The following is a 6024-nucleotide window of genomic DNA, read 5'->3' as shown; positions in this document are numbered from 1 at the left end:
TATCAACCCCACTCATTCTAACCAAGTGAGTATGTCCCTATGTTCCATAACAGTCTTCTTATCTTTAGAGCAAGATCGACCCCATACATGATCTCAATGAAAAAAGATAAAAATTTATGATGATATTACTTGTGACCAAAGATGTCAATGGCACACACTTTCTATAAGTGTGGAAAGTTTTTGAGAAGATGCAATCACAATTGGACTAAAAGTGATAATGAGTTTGCCTCAAGACATATGTACACATCGAGGGTAAAAGGTGGTTGGAAACAAGTGGACGAGGATGTACTTGATAGATTAAATCATTTATGTCAATTTACATGGGCTTTGATGTGTCCATTTTGCATCTTTATTTTTTTATTTTTTATTATAAATTAGCCTATTTCAATGACATATGTCCAATACCACCTTCAGTCGCCGGACCTTTCATGTGTCCAATACCATCAACCGGGCCTTGATCTTGCCCATCTTCAGCTCTGATCAGTCCCTTCAGAGCAATAGCAGCAGCATCCACGGCCGACTGCATTCCATCATCGGCTTCCAGCAGAGCCAGCTGACCCTCCTGGCCAGCTGACACCGTTGGCAGCACCTTGCCGCTGTCGTCGACATCCCGGTCGTGCTTGGCGCACAGTCCAGTCAGAGAAGGGCCCCCCTCCTAGGCGGCCCCTGAGGTCCCTGGTTTATCATTCGAAAACCGTGAAAAAGAGTTGGAATTCTTTACAATATTCACATGACATGTATCTTTTTCTTTCAAAAATGGGATACCATTGGCATTTGCATGGATTAGTGCACACTGGCAAAAAGTGGTTGGAAACAAGCGTATAAAGTTGCACTTAATACATGAAATTATTTAGGTCATTCATGAATAATAAGTGAGAAGAATTTTAAATTTTCAATGGAAAGAGGGAGTGATGGAAGGGAGGGAGGGAGGGAAGGGAGGGTACAACGAAGACGCTATATTTGTATTTTGATGTAAGTTGCTTGTTATTTACATTGGACAAGTCAACATCTCCAAGCTGCAGCGCGACACCACTACACTTGCCAAGACTAGGTACAAACTTACATATGCAAGTGAAATACCATGGTTTGTTTTTACTACCATTTATCCTTTAAAGGAAGGTACTCCTAACACTTCGTCGGTACACTCCCTCTAGTAGAAACATCACATGGATTGGTCCCTTGAAGCACCAACCAGCCCATCATACTTTCTCACTGCCCCCCATACTAACGAATTGTGAGGGAATACTATGATTTCATCGCTTAAACCAAGATACTACTTGACATCTTGTCACAGGACTTCTCCCAATAACATTAACTGATCGATGCATTAACTGATCAACATGGTGGTTTGCTATGCGTTATTCAACATGGTAGTGCCTAGTCAAGAGTGAGAGAGAGAGAGAACTATCACGTCGGTTTAAGCAACAGAAAGAGAGAGAGAGCAATCACGTCGGTTTAAGCAGCAGAAAGAGAGAGAGAGAGAGAGAGAGAGAGAGAGAGAGAGAGAGAAAGAAAACTATCACGTTGGTTTCAGCAACAGAAAAGAGAGAGAGAGAGAGAGAACTATCACGTCGGTTTTTTTATCCTCACAAATAACATAAACTTACAGCCAAACCCCTAACATCTTGCATCCAACACCCTAAAGCTTTTGTTTTCTTACAAACAAAGACAAAATTTTGACAAGTCGTGCGAATTTCGGCAGCATAACGCGTCGCATGGATTAAGAAATGCATCCGCAACCGCACTACATGAGTGAAAATCAGTCCTAGCTGGTACAAAGGATGGATTAACACATGAGTGAAAATTAATTTCTAGCTAGCCCACTACAAGTGTGCAGCAAATAATCAACGACTTTTCATTTTGCCCACAAAAGGCATCCCAATATTTAACTCAAAAACGTTCAGATGAAGCTGATCAGCTCTTTATGCTATCACGTTCCACTAGGAAACACTTCCTCTTACGTTGTTTGAATCAAGCTGACACAAGCCACACCGGCGTCATCATCATCATATCTCCAACGGTGTGGACACAATTTGGCAAAATTGATGCTGACTAAATGTTTACGCTGGCTAAGCACAGGGTGGTATGATTTTATAGTGTGCATACATTGCGTAACTGAATTACAGCGTGCATACATTACAATGTGCATACATTGCTTAACTGGATTTATTTATTTCAACTAATCTAGCAGTTAGATAGTTGCAACGTGACCATGTTTGCTCACTTTTACATGAATTATTTCTAGTAACCAACATAGATTAATGATTAGATGCTAGTCTGCTAAAGGTTTCTTATACACATGCATCCATTTCTTCTAGGGTCGTGCTACTGAAATAAACATACAATGGTAGCAGGAACTAGAGAAAAATACTAGTAGAACATATTTGAGCTGAAAATCACAGATGAAATCCTAGCGACAGGATTAACCACAAGCACTCTTGGACGCACTGTAGCTAAACAGGCACTAGGTAGTCAGGCAACGTCAACTGAGGTAGTGGTGTCGTGCAGCATACCTGTGATGGAGAAGTGGCAATTGGTGAGCTTGTGAGGCACTTGAGGCTGGTGATCTTGGCGCATATGGAGCAGGCGGCGGGCCTGGGCGGATTCACTGTTGTCCCGCGACTTGGTGTCGGCATCTCATCTCTACCATCAGAAAACCCATTAGATGGATCGAGTGGCGCCCCCAGCAGGTTATGCGAAGATTCATGTAGACGCAGGGGTTCGTCCACAAAGAGGTGGTTCAGCAGTAGCTATCTGTAGAGATAGCCAAGGAGTTTTCATGGGCAGTTCTGCTTTAGTGATGGTCGGAGTTGGCGATGCAGCCATTCTGGAAGCCATCGCATGCCGTGAAGCTATTGCATTGGCGGAGGATCTTAATCAACATCACTATATTGTTGCATCCGATTGCAAGCAGGTGATCGATGACATTTCTAAAGGTAGTCAGGGAGATTATGGAGTTATTATCAAAGAGATCAGATCAAGGTCACCACCTTCTACTAGTAGATTTACTTTTGAAAGGCGTGAGGCTAATGTAGAAGCTCACAAGTTAGCCAAACATGCACTAGCTTTACTTCCTGGGGGTCATGTGTGGCTAGGCCAGCTACCTGACCCAATTTGTATCCCACATTCTGTGGGCTTTGAGTAATAAAAGGCCTTTTCCCTCAAAAAAAATAATTAAATTTTCTCTTCGCGCTTGGGCTGCTGCAAAAAGAAATTTGTTAGCCAGCGGGTCAGATGCATTATATGTTTTAGGTCTACAAACATGAGGTCTCTGGTTTATCATTGGAAACACCGTGAAAAAGAGTTGGAATTCTTTACAATATTCACATGACATGTATCTTTTTCTTTCAAAAATGGGATACCATTGGCATTCGCATGGATTAGTGCACGCGGGCAAAAAGTGGTTGGAAACAAGCGTATAAGGTTGTACTTGATACATGAAATTATTTAGGTCATTCATGAATTTTAAATTTTCAATGGAAAGAGGGAGTGATGAAAGGAGGGAGGGAGGGAGGGAAGGGAGGGAGAGAGGGGGGGGGGGTTGGGAGTTCAAGTTGAAGAACTTTCTTCTACTTGGATGCGACCAATCAATGTATCAATTGTCCAGCACAGTTGTACAACGAATATATTTGTATTTTGATGTAAGTTGCTTGTTGTTTACATTGGACACGTCAACATCTCCAAGCTGCAGCATGACACCACTACACTTTCCAAGACTAGGTACAAACTTACAAATGTAAGTGAAATACCATGGTTTGTTTTTACTACCATTTTATCCTTTGAAGGAAGGTACTCCTAACACTTCGTCGGTACACTCCCTCTAATAGAAACATCATATGGATTGGTCCCTTGGAGCACTACCTAGCCCATCATACTTTCTCAATGCCCCTCATACTTACCAATTGTGATGTGTCTATGCTTCACAATCGGTTTCTTGTACGTGCAGAAAGAACCAACCCATATAAGATCTCAACGTAAAAGAGATCAAGTTTATGATGATATTAATTGTAGCATTGTTGAGGAAATCGTTAACTGGTAACTGCTCGGTTGGCTGGTGAGTAGGGGATTAATCGGCTAATCGGCAAGTTAATAGGCCATTTAATCAATTAATCGGACGATTTATCGGTTTATAGGCTACTTGGTGACCCTACGAGTAGGGATTAATCGGCACGTTAACTTGTTAATCGGATGAATTCTTGAACAGGGTATTGTAGATAAAGATGCCAATATATACTCACTATACAGGTACAATCAGAGTTTCAAAAAAAGCGAGTACACTTGGATCAAAACTACAATAGAAAAACGTTTAGAAATAAGAGGGTGCCTCAAGGCATGGGTGTATATCGAGGGGGAAAGGCGGTTAGAAACCAGTGAATGAAGATGTACATTGGCTAGTTAGAGAGGAACACAAGCAGGTAGATTGTCACTTAGTATTCATGTATGAGAGACTTTAAATGTGTTATACTTATGAGAGAGAGAGAGAGACCAAATGGAAGAGCTTCCTCTAGTCAGATGAAGCGATCAATGGTCAACACAAATTTTTGCAATGTGTTTTTCAGTGCATGATTGTTTGTAGGATGAATGGGTGGATTTGTTGTTTGTTGTATGCCTCTTATTCTTTTTGCCAAAGGCACCTACATCCAATTTGGGTTTAACTGAGCACTTGATCAGACGCGATAACATACCATCTTGATATTACCTCCACGCAAAGGGGGATTTGAGTGTGGTGTGGTGGGGTGGAGAGAGAGAGAGAGAGAGAGAGAGTATTGTCAAGAGACAAAGTAGAATAGCTTTCTTCAGTTCGACCGGTGTCTTAATTTATCAAGACGAATGTTCGCAATTCGTGATTGTGTTTTACTATGAAGGTGATACTTTTTTTAGTTTGTGTTGCTCGGTATTTTCATCGATGGCACTGACATTGCTAAGCTCTAGCAACACCTTGAAAGCTACAAAAATTTGTGGTGAAGCTAGATGGAAAGTTGGTGCAAACTTACAAATGCGAGGGGATACATTGATTTGTTATTACTACCAATTTATCCTTTAAACCATAATACTCCTTACATCTTGTGGCAAACCACCTCAAGGTAGACACTTCAATCGGATTAGTCACCTAAACTACCACAAAAGTTTAACATACTTTACCAATGTCACTCATTCTAACCAAGTGAGTATGTGCCACATGCGGTTGCGCTGCAATGCATCGAACTCCTCGCGCATCGCAGCGAGTCAATGTGGGTCACCGAGGGCGGCGCGTGCGGACAAGGGTATGGGCGATGGTGGAGAGGACGATGTCGACATCGAGCACACATACTCATCAGCAGCATATCGCAAGCTGGGCCGGTGGATACCAGCACGGGACCGGGTCACCATCCCAGTGGACGGCGGGTCGGCGGCTGCAGGAGCGACGGACGATGTTGACATCTAGTTTTTTGTACTCTAGTTGTTGTTTTATCGAGGTATCTACATATCCAAGTTCTGGTGAAACCGCTAAAGCTTCCAAGACCGCAAGGAAGCTAGACAAGAAATTATTAGAAAAGGACAAATGCAAGGGAATAAGATATGCTACTATTGCTACTATTTCACCCCTTAAACAAAGATACTCTTAACATATTCTTGCTATACTTCTCATAGTAGGTCATTTGGCTCGACACCCAAGTTCCACATACTTTCTCAACCCCTCGCGTTCTAACCGAGTATGTGCCTAAGTTTCATAATAGTCTTCTTACCTAGAGAGCAAGATCGACCCCATATATGATCTCATCGGAAAAAGATCAAATTTATGATGATATTACTTGTGACCAAACACTGATAGAAAAAGAGGCTTCCGTCCAGCCCCATTAGTCGCGAAACTGTAGGAACCGCGACTAATGAAGTCTTTAGTCGCGGTTCGGCAGATGAACCGCGACCAAATGCCTGGGCCCAGGGCGCTCGCGGGCTTTAGTTGCGGTTGGCCAGGCCAACTGCGACTAAAGGTGCCCAAAGGCCTTTAGTCGCGGTTGGCCAGGCCAACCGCGACTAAAGCTC

Source organism: Triticum aestivum, chromosome 4B (assembly GCF_018294505.1).
Source record: "Triticum aestivum cultivar Chinese Spring chromosome 4B, IWGSC CS RefSeq v2.1, whole genome shotgun sequence".
Taxonomy (NCBI): domain Eukaryota; kingdom Viridiplantae; phylum Streptophyta; class Magnoliopsida; order Poales; family Poaceae; genus Triticum; species Triticum aestivum.
Note: the sequence above shows the minus strand (reverse complement) of the source record.